Source organism: Notothenia coriiceps, unplaced genomic scaffold (genome assembly GCF_000735185.1).
Source record: "Notothenia coriiceps isolate Sejong01 unplaced genomic scaffold, NC01 NC01_scaffold00024667, whole genome shotgun sequence".
Classification (NCBI taxonomy): domain Eukaryota; kingdom Metazoa; phylum Chordata; class Actinopteri; order Perciformes; family Nototheniidae; genus Notothenia; species Notothenia coriiceps.
In genome coordinates, this window is record NW_011357368.1 from 4,516,301 (window position 1) to 4,525,006 (window position 8,706).

An 8,706-nucleotide genomic window follows, 5' to 3' on the forward strand; every position below is an offset into this window, starting at 1 on the left:
AAACTCTAGATGGCGATGTACACCTGCTCTATGCTTTATACACCTGGGACAGAATTTCAACATTTCAGCTAATAATGTCGTCAAAACACTCCCTAAGACCTGACTGAAGTGAGCAGGATCCTCCATCAAACTAAAGTAAACTCCACTTCTTGATATATTCTTATGCATACATCTCCAAAATAAGATAATGGTTAAGATGTATTTGGGTCACTTAAGTAAAGTAAACACACTGTATATGGAGTTTACTCCGTACATGATTTTTATTTATAATATCATTATTTAGATAATTGTATTGGTTATGCTTAAACAATTTAGGTTTTTTTCAGGGGGAAATCCTTCGCTTTATTTAAATAATTATTTTATTTTTTGCATTTTGGTTAATCTGACAAAATGTTAAGCTTCCCAATGAGAATTTTTTTATTTTTCTTAAGGAGTCAAACATTTCACACTGCTTACTCCCATGTATGGATTATTTTAAAAAAAATCATTCTTCTTTTGTTAGAAAAAAGCAAACAGAACTTGCATCACAAAAACAGACATTATTCTACAATTTACACGATGTATCACATTTTTTACATTTACACTAGGGTAACATATACAAGTGCATACATGTGACGTATGCAATTGTTAAATGTTCTAAATCCGTTTAAACATAAGACTGTTTTTCATATTTTCAGGATCTCACATTTTTCATATTTGAACCTTTTTTTATGCCTGTACAAAAAAAGGTTGAGAGGTTTAATTCAGGAGCCGTTCTTTGGAATATCAATTCATAGTGTTATATTAGGAGGGGATAAAGTAAAAAAAAGAGATAACCATCCTGCTTCCCAAACTAAAATAAAAGCATCATGTCCTCCTTCAACACAAAATTGTTCTCAGTCATTCACCATAACGTAAACATTTTTGTTGCATTTTAGAAATGTTTTAATTGAGAGTTTCCAGATATTAGCTGAACGTTTTTATAGAGTTGTAGGAGTAACAATCTATCAAGTCAAGCAATGAAAATATATGTTTTCTAAACTGTAGAGTCACTTGAAGAAAAGTGTGAACGCTGCACGACTAAGACATTGTCTTAGCATTCTTATTTTAAGGACTTTTAAACAGATATTGCTTACTTGAGTCCTTAAGGAGGCGTATATTTTCAATGGTAAACAACTATGGAACAATAAAAGTATTGCAGTGAAATATTTTGTGTCATAGAGTATACTTCTGTAACATTTCCATGTTTTTTTTCTGTAAAAAAACTATTCATAACTTCTCTGAAAACGGCAACATAAATAAATATTATAATTATTGCTGTTATTAAGCGAGAGTGGGAGTCAAAGAGACAAACACACTGAGGGTGAGTGGATGTGTCTCATATTCTCTCCTTGTTGGTGCCTCCTCCTCTCCTCCAGCTGTGGGCGCACTGCTGAGAGGAGCCCATCAACTCAGGAAGTAATGGACAACTGTCTCCACCTCATTACACCAGCCTTCAGACAGACACACACACACTCTGCTTGGACACTGTGTGTGTGAGGGGATTGTTTGTGGGTAAAAACAACAGCAGCATACCGTTAGTCTTCAACTAAGATTCCTAAGTGAAGCATTTATCTTTCTTTTAGAAAAAGTGTTCACATGAGCTTTCAAGTTGATTAAACCATCAGGCAGTGATTTATTGTCATTTACTTGGTATGCTTTTTTGTTTGAACATTTGTACTTTCTTTACCTAGAGTTTTTCCATTAACTGTGGAACAAACATCAACTTTCAGAGAGTTGCTTGATACACTTACAAACCAATAGCATGCCTACTGTCATTTGTGTTGACAGACAGGATGACAGAATCACAACCAAGCAGCAAACTGGCTCTAAAATGTGAAGCCAACATGGAGTTCATTATTATTCATTATAAACCTGCATTCTCTCTATTATCCTGCAGGGGAAACTCCAAGGTGTGCAAAAATAAGTTTGTAACGAAGTCTATGAAAATAATTACTTTACGGCTTGCTATCCTGGCTCCAAAATGGTGGAATGAGCTCCCCATTGAAATCAGGACAGCAGATAGCTTGCACATCTTCCGGCGCAGACTGAAAACTCATCTCTTTCGACTCCACTTCGAGTGATAGAACTATTAACAAAGCACAGTTGAGTAGCACTTGAAATGTTTGGCTCTATGAAACCTGATGTACTTATATGATTCTGTTTTCTTCAAGTTTGTATCTTCTTGGTCGAATGCACTTATTGTAAGTCGCTTTGGATAAAAGTGTCAGCTAAATTACAATGTAATGTAATGTAATGTTACTATTCTCCTTATTAAGTAACTTAGTAAACATTTCCCTTACAAGTTTATGTTCTCAATTAATATATATGGTGTGCTTCAACATGGAATGAAATTAATTTGAGATATAATGTTGAAATATTGAGTACAATTGATGATAAAGCAGGAAACTCTTAAGGGCATTGCTAACTTGTGATTAACATGTACCTGGTGAGTGTTTTCTTCTTATCACAGTGTATTTTTCGTTCACGGAAGTTCAATCTAAAATATGGTTCCCTAAAAATGTAGGGAAAAAATTTACTTAATTCTACCCTCTCATGTCAACTGGTTACAAAAAAGTAATGCCAAATAAAAAATTGTTGTAGGTGTCGTCACAGTGCACTATGTCCACTAACTAACACAACAACGTCGTCAGATTTGACCTGTCAAGAACTAAATAATGTGACACAAATTCATTTTACAGCAAATTATTTACTTATTTTCCTAATTTGTGAGTTTCAATCAAAACAGACCATATTTAAACCAGTCAGATCATTATCTTCTATACTGTAGCAGATTAGTCTAATTAAAAATGGAAATGATTAAGAAAAAAATTACTAAAATGCAGCAATTTATTTTCTTTAAAAAAAAAAGAAAATCTGACAGTTATGTACAAAAATAAAACATCACAATAACATATAAGGATTTTTCTTTGTGTGGATAAACCAACCTTTAAAAACAGGCACTTAAATCAATGGTCTTGAAACTTAAAACCCCCAAATCCCCCCCCCTCACATCTTGTCTCCAACCTCCCATCCCCTCCTCTGCTTCCCCACCGTGCCAACACTGTTCCTGCTGTTTTCCCACCTCTGTCTGCACCTTCATCATTTTTTAATTCCTCCTCCACTTCCTCACTTCTCCAGTCATTGCCGCATCATTTAGGTAGAAACCAGATAACCAGTAGAAAATACTTCACACCCTACATTAGAAACACAATTAAATTATCTCTGCTTCTCCATCTTTTTTTCTGCATAGTCCAGCTTTCCTCCTAACTTCCATATGTAGTTCTGTCTCCTTTTACCTACTCATCTTCTCCTTCCCCCCCCCACCAGCCCTTCCCCTCCTCCCCTTTCTCTTCTCCCCACTGGATATCAATCAGAATCTATCACTCCAAATATTCCTGCTGCCATTGTGTCAGAATTCACAGGAACTTCATCAAACGGAGGAACTGTTTCATTGTTATATCCAACCCTCGCTGCATGTGTGACAATGTGTGTGTGTGTGTCTGTCCGTGCGCGGCAGAATTAATGGAATGGACCCACAAGTCTTCAGCAGCCAGCGTCACGTGAAAGTTTTCTCAAACACACACCCACCNATGGGAAACCCTAAATGTTTGAGCACCCTCTATGAAACGTCAAGCTACCCCACAGCACCCCCAAAATAGAATCTCTGGCGCCGCCACTGAGCCTGACTATTTGTGTTGGGGGGGCCCGACTTTTTTTTTTCTCCAAAGGGGGGGCCTGACAGAAAAAGTTTGAGAACCACTGAGCTAGGGTAACATGAGAACGGAAACACAGCCTAAACTAAATAAAGATGAAGCACTCAGAACATGCCAAAGCTAATAATGGAGAAAGTTCATCTCCAGTACTCAGATACTTCCAAATGCTGTTGTTTTTATTGCCTTGAAATGTCAGATATTTCGAGAATTCTTAATTATCTCTTCTAGTATTGGTATTTGAATAAAACTGCTTGGGTAAAGAAAAACATTTGAAATGTAAAGAAACCATTGAAATAACCGTTTTGTTTTATTCATAGCAATTAACAATCATAAATGTTCTCTTATATGGAAATGTCTCTAATATTAAATTGTGTGAACGCTTCACAGAGCTATAAACAGTTTCCTATCTCTTAATATAGTATGTACAATAGTGGGTTTCTTGTAAAGGAAAGTGGAAACAGAAAGCGAGAGTCCTGAATTGGAGCTGGTAAAAATAAATGTCTCTCCTCCATGATCCTTTGTAGCCACTGACCATGATGATAGTGTTTGATTCTGGTGTTTCTGTGGCTCAATGGTCCATGAAAAGCTCTAATGTAGTTAGAAAATGGAAAGGAAATGGATCTTTCTACACAACCTCCCTCCTGAGCTATTCCTTACAAATATCACAATTTGTGAGTACTGTAAGTCTGCAATGAGGTTGGATTTTGTAATGAATAGCCCCATTGGAGACTAAGTGACTCCCATTTGTATGCGTATCACTTTCACTCAAAGGTAATGGAAACCTGCAGAGACTGTGAATTGTTATAATTTAAGTGTCCATTCAGATGAAGTATGCCAAAACGTACTTACACATGGCATTGTTTGAAATGCCAGTATGTATAAGTGCACGTGCAAGTTTATTTAAACATTTGTATTGAACTGAAAGTTTAAGTAAGATATTCTCTTCAGTTAGCAGTTGTATATATTTTAACATGAGAGCTGAAATGAGATTTAGATTAGACATCAGCGCCAACTAGCAGCTCAGTTTGTTACTTCTAAAATAACTGGATGGCCTACCTGCCTGTCATCCTTCCATCTGTGCACAAACTTATCTCGACAAAATCCGTAAACAAATGTCATCTCTGGAAGCCGTAGTGCTGTAAAAAACACGACCAATCATGCCCTCATTGGTCATATGTGCGTTCGTGTGTGTTGGAGGAGGGGCTCTGTAAGGAAGTGGCAGATTTGTTCTGGCTGTGCATTTTCAAATTCTAGTGCACTCGAGCTGGTTCTCCAAAATTACCTACCCCATGCACAGCCAGAACAAATCTGCCACTTCCTTACAGAGCCCCTCCTCCAACNAGGTAGCTCCTCGAAAGCGGGGGAAGCGGTGCACGTTTTCTGCTCACCACTCCAGTGGATTATCCATTGTGGGGATATGCGGTGTCCACTGGCAGTAATCCCGTAGCTCATCATCCGCATCACTGTTGACCCGTGTTTTCTTGCTGTTCGTTTGCCTCTGTTCAGTGCTGACGCCGGTCCGTTGCTCACTGGTGCTAGCATTACTGCTAGTGCTAGCTGTCGGCAGCGGGTGTTTCATCTTCAGATGGTTGCGCATAGCAGGTGCATTTGTATTGTACTTCAGTACAGCTGTACACAACTGACACTTCACTGTGGAGTTGGTTACATCTTCGTTGAAGTACTGCCATACATAAGAATGTCGGACGTGTTTTGTAGCATTTTGCAGCACCTCGTTTACCTCCATTTTTTTCACGCCTACAGCGCCGACTAGTGGTAAAGGTAGTCGACTAGTCGATTAGTTGGTGAAACCCCTAGTACACTGAAACAATTGAACCATTGACTCTAATTACATGTATTATGTCAACAGATTTCCCCAAACTGTATATATGTTAGTTGAAAGCAATATTACTAAGTTTAAATAGGTTCAACTTAATAATGCTTTCAACCAACCTAAAACAGTTATGTGAAATATATTGACATGATACATTTCATTAAAGTCACATTTCAGTTTTGTCAATTGATGTGCCTGTACAAAGCTCTTTAGTTCCCTGTCATTGTTTTCCTATTTGTATGCAACATGAGTCCCAAGTGAGCTGAGACGATGATGCTCTTTTACAGAAATTAAATCACAAATTTGTTATTGTGTCTGAGGCAGTCAGAAAGTGAATATTTTCAATTTGCTGTATTTTGTACTGATAAGAGCTTGGTTTTTAATATTATCATCCTACTTTTAGCAATACAACACATGTTTCCAAAAATGTAAAACTACTGTATTCAAAAATGTGCCTCAAGATAAAATGCACATTCTGATTGCAACATAGGCATAAAAAAAAATCCAAAACTAGTTATTTTCATTAATTCAGATGAAATACTATAAAGCGCTATATCCTATAGTCATCATTCTGACGGCCCATTATTCCAAACCCTTACTGATTGGTATAGTCAATCAAACGGATGCTTTGCAGGCACACAAAATGTGCAATGGCAATGAAGATAGAGGTTTAAACATTTAGTCTAATTAAACATTGCACACTTCAGGTAATTCGGCCTGCAGGTAATTCAAATACAGTATGAAAGATGAAGTAGCAACAATGCTCTTTTTCACTCAAGGGCCAAACACAAAATAATGGAAGTCAATGTATTAGGGTTGGTTCATGAATGTTAGAGCAATTTGCATAACATTACATTATTTTTAAGACTGCAATATAGCCTACGTTTTATTTGCATTCTTGAGGAACGACGCCTTTGGCGATAGGCACGCACACTTTTACTTAACTTTGAGACAACTGTGCCTGTGAAAACAGTTCATCAAACAAGTGTGCTGAATTTCTTGTGCAGCTAAAGTAATTACAGAACACTTTCTTTGTGTTTTTTCTTTTCCTTAAACAAAAACGTGAGAAATGGAGTGTGTTAGATTGGTGTGCACACATAAAATGACATGTTTGTTTTCCTGTGCGTGTGTCTCCATCTCTCAGGCTCCTGCATGCCTCAGTCATAAGTTTTTTTTTAAAAGAAACAGTGGCAATGTGACAGCACTACAGCGTAAACCAAATCCACTTTCTTTCTTTCCTTCTTTCTTCGTATTCTCCGTTCTCATTGAGCGCTAGGATCCGAACAATGGCATGTTTCCCCCGACGATCTCTTTCTGCTGGGAACCCACCCCCTTCTTCCTAATTTCCCGCCACCTAAACAGAAAAGAACCCCGCTAAAGAGCGTCATTAGTGCCAGGCCATTTTTTTGTTTTCTTACTGTCGGAAGAAAGAGGAAGTGTTATCTGTGGCGAACAAACTTAACCCAATTAAGATCTGGTGGGGCGTAGGGGCTTGGCTCAGGACACAGCTGGGGCCCCCAGCTTGCCAACCAGGCATACAGCCAGCCAGTCAGCCAGACAACCAGCCAGGCAAGCAGGCAAGTAGCCAGCCGCCCACTCAGCCAGCCAGCAGTCAGTCAAACAGTCAGTACACCCACCAGCCAGCCTATCAGACGGCCAGGCTCTTCGTGCTAAAAAGAGATTTTGACCTCTGTTTAAGGACTATTCCTCTAGAGTTTGTAATGGCATTGTGAGGCTGATCTCACATTCCATATGTCATCTATGTCTTTGCCAACTCTTTGCAGGATTTTTTTTTTTTCATGTAAGCCTTTCCGATTACAATTAAATATAATTACTTATTTATATTTATGTGCTCTGTGTCTCTTGTTTTGTTGTCACTTTTGAAATGATGAAACATAAAACTGCTTGCCCTTTGATTTTCAACAACCGTTCATGCAATCGCCCTTCTGTGGAAACGCTTATTAACACCGCTGTACAGCATTCTGGGTAAACTCGCTGTTGCTGTCTCCGGTAGGCTACACTCAAGAAAAGATTAAGAGACCAAAAGTCTCAAATACTTAGGCCTTCTTACGTTTTTATATTACCATGAATGGATACCACATTTTGGGAATTCTCTTGACTACTCTTCATCCTCTCCAGTTCACACTATAGGAGAGTGTAGCCTACTGCTCAGGACCCAGGGAGTTGAGTGTGAAGTTGTTTGGATGAGCGGTTCTTGGGAAAGCTGCAGTACCAAACGCCAAGCAATCTGCCTCTTTGGAACAAGCTGTTTTTTTGGTGGACAACCTACCGTCTTTAAACTCAAGCAGCCCTATATAGGGTCAGTCTGAATTACAGTGTGATCAATTAGCAAAGGTGTCGATTCACAGTGAAAAGCTCTTTAACTGACAATACTAGAAGTCTTAAAGGTTAACACACTTCTTGAAAATAAGCACTCGGAAATAAATATAGGGCTAAAATGACTTGAATGTGCTATTTTTCAACTCTCCACAAGAGTTATCTGTTTATTTCTTTGTGTCTGTATGCATGAATAGATGTATTGCAATGGTATAATTTTTCCAACAGAACATTCTTAATTAACCAAAGGACAAAGATCCCTTGTCATATGCAAATGTAGATTTAGACTGAGACATCATCATATCACCCCATACATGAGAGCGTACACACACACACACACACACACACACACACACACACACACACACACACACACACACACACACACACACACACACACACACACACACACACAGCAGCATATTTCAAAATCATCAACCCTTCTTCCCCTGGTGCCACACCTCACACTGGCACACACACAAACATGCTCACCCCATGATCCATACACAAGTGCCAGATACACACTCCAACAGCCAAACATGTTGATAATTAGAGCCTTGTTATTGGAAGGTGTTATCACAACAATTAACACCCTAATGTGTGTATGCATGTGTGTGTGATGGCGCTGATGGGAGGCAAGGTGCTGGTTGTCATTGTGTGTGTGTGTGTGTGTGTGTGTGTGTGTGTGTGTGTGTGTGTGTGTGTGTGTGTGTGTGTGTGTGTGTGTGTGTGTGTGTGTGTGTGTGTGTGTGTGGGTGTGTGTGTGTGTGTGTGTGTGTGTGTGTGTACGCTCTCATGTATGGG